We start from the raw sequence: 6,320 nt of genomic DNA, 5'->3' as shown, positions 1-6,320 counted from the left end.
TGTAACACTTTATATCTGTGCTGTCTCCTCTTAAATACAGGAAGAGAAGTACTTTCCTTCAAGTCAGATTTTATGGACATTTTATCTACCTAGCCAGATGCCAGCATAGCATTTGCCTTAATTTGTTTTACTTAGTTTCTGTATCCCATGACTCCTCTGTTGTTAGCCCTCAGTTTCTCTGCACCTTTCCACAGCATCAAGTGAAAAAAAAAAAAAAAGCACAACTGCAGTACAGACAGATGTACTCATGGTAGTTATTCCAATGCCTCGTTACAGTAGAAGGGAAGTACTCCAAACTTTTCAAGGACATTGCAAGGATGAGAATTGAAGCAGTAATTTTGTGTCCAGATCATACCTGGGAGAAATTCTCTAGCTATTGCCTCTAGTTAGATGGCACTTATCCAGGAGCTATGTTTCTGAAAGTCTGCATACCTGAATGAATATAGAAGCTTGCCAAAGATACAACAAAATAGAAAATCTATTTCAAATCTCCTGGTTAATTTTATTTATTTAGTTCAGTAATTTTTTAGGCAAAAATCTTTTCAGACATATTACAGTTGTCTCATGGAGATAATACCATACACCATCCAGTCAAGTGCTTCAGTGAAATTTTACAACAATAATCACTATTAATAAAACAGATGTGAAGCTAGTAACAGTTAACTGTCAGTACAGCTGAATCTGTGCACAGCTATGAAACAATAATGCTATTAAATTACTGTCCCCTTGTAGAAGGTCTCATGCTGGCCTCATCTATTAACCATTTAAGTGGGTGGGGTTTTTTTAGAGCTGAACCATAAATGCTATCTTTAAACCCCTGAGACAAGCTTATATTCAGAATATCTGTTTCAAAAAGAAAAGATAATTTCCTTAGAAATACAAGTATAATGAAGTTCGCACAGAAACAGTTCAAAGAAAGTAATTCCTCAGAGTGGAACAGCATTCTTATATGTTTCCTCTGCACTTGTCTTACCAGACTGTTATTATTATCAGTTAAATTCATGTAAAGGATTTGTAGAAGGAACCTACTCCATCCTAGATCCACAGAAAAAAGTTGGATTTAAAATATGTTTTCTAAATATGTTGCTGTGTTTTGCTATATACCATCCAGATGATTCCAAAGCAGATGGCTGCAAGGCCAGACAGACATATGTCCAGTCCTGTCATGTGAGAGTGTTGCCTTTCAACTCCTCTGGTTGACGTCTCCCCCTTATCAATTATGAAAGCAATACTACAGCTTCTTTTGGAATTAGAAGCCCTCCCTTTCCACCTTCTAAGGCCAAGTATGATCACGTCTTCCCGGGTCTAGGGGAGCGATACCAAACATTAATCTCTGCTGAGACGCTGCTCTGCTGTAAAAACAATAGTCTCTGTTAATGTAATGTGGGAAAAAAAGAAAAAAACCTAGCCTGACGTTTTTCTCTTTTCAATGGATACACTTTATCACATGGCTACAAAAGCCTAATGTTTTGTTAAGGAGTGCAAAGGTTAACACACACCAGATGGCAGAGAAACATATTTCTGTGGAAGCTGACATGTTCAGCTGAAAATATATCAGGCTGGAAATCTGGGGAAGAACGATTAGAGGTTTCTCAGCATTTTACATAGGGGAGAAAAAAAACTGATCTGAATGCAAACCATTGAAAGTCCTACTGCTTTTTAAAGGTCTCTGGAGCTGCCACGTCTCATGGAGCACCACGTCTCATGGAGCACCACACATGTTTTACATAACAAGCTGGTCTATGGGCAACTTAAGAATCTGCATGTGAGACACATGGAGACATGTAAAGCCTTCAGGCAGGGCATTGTGCTAGCTGCTGAGCTCACAGAGAGACATTTTAGCTTATACAAAGAGACAAAAAAACCAGTGGACTTGGGAGCAGCCAAAGTTCCACCTGATCACCTTTAGCTCGTGCTTCTATTGTCACTCAAAAGGGCCCTCCTCCTCTCTTAGCCAAGAACTCCTATGTTCCCACCTTTCAGTAGTCTTTCATGTCCCAAGCACAGTGAAATTACTGACTTTTTCCAACTCACAAATGAAACAGGTCTGGGAGCACAGAGATGTCGTGCTGCTCCCTGCTTGGCACACATCCCAGCTGGCACGCAGGGTGCTGCAGGAAATGCAGCTGCACCCAGAGTGCACAAATGGCATGTGGGGTGCCAGATAACTATTGAAAGTGCACGTGTCTCCTCCAGTTCTTCTCCAGCCTTCCACTTTGCTGTCATGAGCTAATGAGGAGAGTCCTTAAAGTCCCCACGCATACAGTCCTTCTGACTGGGGAGAAGGGAGGAAGGGCACGGTGTGGCTGATCAACCAAACCCTTCAGTTCACACTGGAAAAAAAGAAAGACCTTTTGGAAAACACTTCAGTCAGAGATTTTTAACTGGGTCATATTCTACATGAGCGAAGCTTACAAATCCTACTAGAATTTACTAGGTTCTTAGTAGAATCTACTAAGCATGGAGACAAGCACACACAGCATATCAGGGTAGCTTACAGAACACACAATTTTTCAGTTACCCCACTTTCTTCTCCCACCTCTAGCAGTGCTCATATTAAGTTTCGTCAGCTACTATCTCGTATTTTGGGTAATTCTCTTCCCTTGAGGAAAATGTACAGCCCGTTCAAGAAGTATTATATGTTTGTGCCAGTGACTGGACTCTGAATACTGGATCCATGCAGCACTTCTAGGCAGATAGACAGGAAATCCCCTTTCTTCCAGAGATTACAGTAGAAGGGCTTCTCTCTGACTGGAACTTGCCTGCTGTGGCTGTAAAATAATCTCAGCACCAGGCTGTTGCTTTTCAGGCTATATTTGTGAATTACGATGGGGCAGTTTCCACTGCAGTACTGGGTATGGACAGATGTCTACTGAGCACTACAGATTATTTTCCCCACCCTCCCCACACACAATGCCATACTGTTTTAACTTGAAGGAAGGATTTTCATGCAGGAGCAGACTTTTACACTCCCTCTATACATAGGAAATTTTTAATTTTTAATTTCACTTTTTCAAATAACTTTTACACAAGGGTAAGCAGTCAGTGGTCTGGAATCTCCTTTGGGAAGAGATTGAAAAGAGATAATGGGAGTAACAGAGACAATGGTGACTTCATACAGTGGAGGTTTGAGTCATGTTTCTCCCATTCTTTTTTAAAGTAGAAAATGTTTTTCAAAGCTCCCTCAATCATGCCATGGGTCCTTGGCTCCAGAACAGGAAACAGACGAGAATTGACACTTAGGCTTTCTTACAGTCTTTAATTTTTAAGTCAGTGAAAGATTCAAATGCTTCATACTCATACCCCATGATAACCTCTCACACAGAATCTCACATGCAGAGTATTTCTTACTCTGGGAATTTATCACCAGGTGAGTGTTAGCCTGGCAATGCTACAGTGAAGACAATGATGGGAGAGACACCAGAAAAACGATTGTTTCCTCCTTTCAGTACTCACCACAAACATCCTTATACTTTCATACTTTCATCTACTCTTCATTCTATATTTTGACCTTTGTCTATATATTTCATCCCTTTCCAGTCCATATTTCTCTCATGAGAGATAATCAAGAGAAGTGATGTAATTAATGAGGATCTGTGCACAGTTTCCAATTGAGATAAAGAAAAATCTGTCAAGTCTGATTTCATTGCTCCATCCACTTTCCTTAGCTGCTGGGAGAGAAGAGGACAGACCTCTGGTCTCAGTATCAGGGTCACTAACAAGTCTGGCCAGGAAGTTATTTTCCAGGGAAAAAAAGTATTACTCTATATGATAATTATTCACAATTGTTTCTGTCTGAAGGTAATTGAAAGGGAGATTCTGGGGAAAAGTATAGCTCAAGAAGCTCACTTATTGGGAAAGAGAGAGAGAGTTTAAGAGAATTCTGGCATTATATGGCAATAAGGAAAAAAACCCCAAACATCTGAACCCTCATTTTCAAGAGTTTTCACTTCTTTTCTATCTTTCTGCAACAGCACTAGCTCAGATGCTCCTTTACCTCAGATTTTTCATGAACAACTATCAATATTTTCTTTTTGTATGTTTCACAGCAGTTTCTAGGATCAGGCTTACACACAAAAAGGAAAGAAGTATTAACAGTGCCTCTTTCTTTCACATGGTTGGCTGCAGGCTGCAAAGATGATGCCTGTCCTCTAACTGTAAAAAACCTGCTCATCAGCCGTGCCAGAAAGAACAGAGCAGAGCAAAGGCAGCTGTGTGCAGCTCTAGGACATTGCTGGGGGATTTAAAAAGGAAAACAGTGATGACAAACACCACAGAGGAGATGGAGGAAAAGAATCTCCATGAAGGATTTTGCAGATAGAAAGAAAGGAGAAAAAAAAATTCCAAAATAAACTCTAAGTCATAGGACTGGTTTAGTTTAAACATTTCCAGCATACATTGGATCTGTGTGTATCCAATATCCTGTGCTATGCATTCTACCCAGAAAATGGCACAAAGTGTAAAATAAGGCTTCTTATTTAAAGGGACTAGCAGCATGGACTTGTGTAAGGCTACTCGTTGCCTTCAAGCAGCTTTAAGTTACCTGGAATGAGTTACAGCAAAGTTGTAATAAAGTTCTTTAAAGTATCACCTTAAAAAGCCCAAATCTATTAAAAAGAGAGTGAAATAATAAGAAATTGTCTGCTGTAGGTAGGGAAATTTTAGGCACACTCCTCCCTTGTTTATTTGCAGAAAAGAACACAAACACAACTGAGGTATGCTTTACATTACACAACATAAGGGTTTCTGGTATTCTTGTCTGCACTGAAGACATGTTTACACGGATGGGTTCCATCACAAATCTGTTTAATATCCTGTGAGTGCTCAGTCCTTTGCACAATCCAGACAAGAAGTCTTTAATGCACATATGTGGAGACACTTCCTACTATTCAAACATTAGATAAATAAGCATGAAAAAAAAGTCATTCTACTGCAGTAATTAAATTCTTCATGTACTTTTGCGAAATTTCTTAGAGAACAAGTATCTCAATTTTATGCATGAAGTCTGAGAAAGCCATAAGGGAAACAAACTCAGTGGAAAATATTCTGAGTAATTTACCCTTTGCATTTGGTATCACCACAAGATGCTAGTTAAAATCAGAGCTGCAGTGTTCAGCTCAGAGAAGGCCTTCTCTCAAAAGTATTTTGTAATTTAAAATTGGTACATTTCAAGAATAAAGCAAAAATAGTCCTATGAACCCTCCTCTAACTGTAAAGTGGCGACTTGTCCAATGCTGAAAGAGTGCTAGTAAGGGAGCTGAGACATCTAGAGTCCTTGTCTGGTAAATCAATGACATACCATTCTTATCCTGATCTTACTGTAAGGAATAACTCTATTCATCTTAGCGATCAGGGTCTGGCCCAGAGCATTTCATTACTGCTTATACATAACAATTTCTTTTGTATTTCTTTTCTTTTTGCTTTGTAAGAATTTTTCAACCAGTAACAAGTTGAGAAAGCAGCTAGAGAGGGAGTTGTGCCTGAAACGTTGTAGAGCTGAAGATGAACCCACATATAGGGGGCAAATACTCTGAGGCCAGTCAAAAATTTGTCCTTTGGAGACCAGGCCCTTGGTGTTAAAAAATACTTAAAATAATTGCAGTGGGACCTGCACAGATTGAAGCATTGGACAATCATCAGTGACATAAAATGTAACAAGAACAAATGCTAGATTCTGCACCTGGGAGGGAGTAACACTGGTACACATCAGGAGAGGAGTCACCAGCATGTCCTGGCAACCAAGAGGGCAAATCACATCCTGGGGTACATCAAACTCAGTATGAACAGCCAGTCAAAGGAGATGACTATCCTGCTGTATTTAGCACTGGTGCAGCCTCACCTTGAGTACTGTGCACAGGTCTGAGCTCCACTGTTTAATGATGTTAAGGTGCTTGAACCAGTCGAAGGAGGGCAACAAATCTGGTGACAAGGCTGTAAGGAATGTCCTGTGAGGAGCAGATGAGGACTATGGGCTTGTCCAGTTTGGAGAGGAGTCTGAGGGACAACCTTACCACTCTGCAGCTTCCTAAGGAGGGGACTTGGAAAGGGAGGTGCTGAGCTCTTCTCCCCGGTATCCAGGGACAGGACACCTGGGAATGGTTTAAAGTTGCACCAGGGGAGGTTCAGACTGGACATTAGGAAGCATTTCCTTACTGAGAGTGTGGTTAAACTGTGGAACAGGCTTCTTTGAAAGGTGGTTGATGCCCTATGCCTGTCAGTATTTAAGAGGCATTTGGACAGTGTCCTTAAGAACATCAACTTCTGGTTGGCCCTGATGTGGTAAGGCAGTTGGACTAGATGATCTTTGAAGGTCCCTTCCA

Source organism: Merops nubicus, unplaced genomic scaffold (assembly GCF_000691845.1).
Source record: "Merops nubicus isolate BGI_N331 unplaced genomic scaffold, ASM69184v1 scaffold16816, whole genome shotgun sequence".
In the NCBI taxonomy this organism is placed as follows: Eukaryota; Metazoa; Chordata; class Aves; order Coraciiformes; family Meropidae; genus Merops; species Merops nubicus.
Note: the sequence above shows the minus strand (reverse complement) of the source record.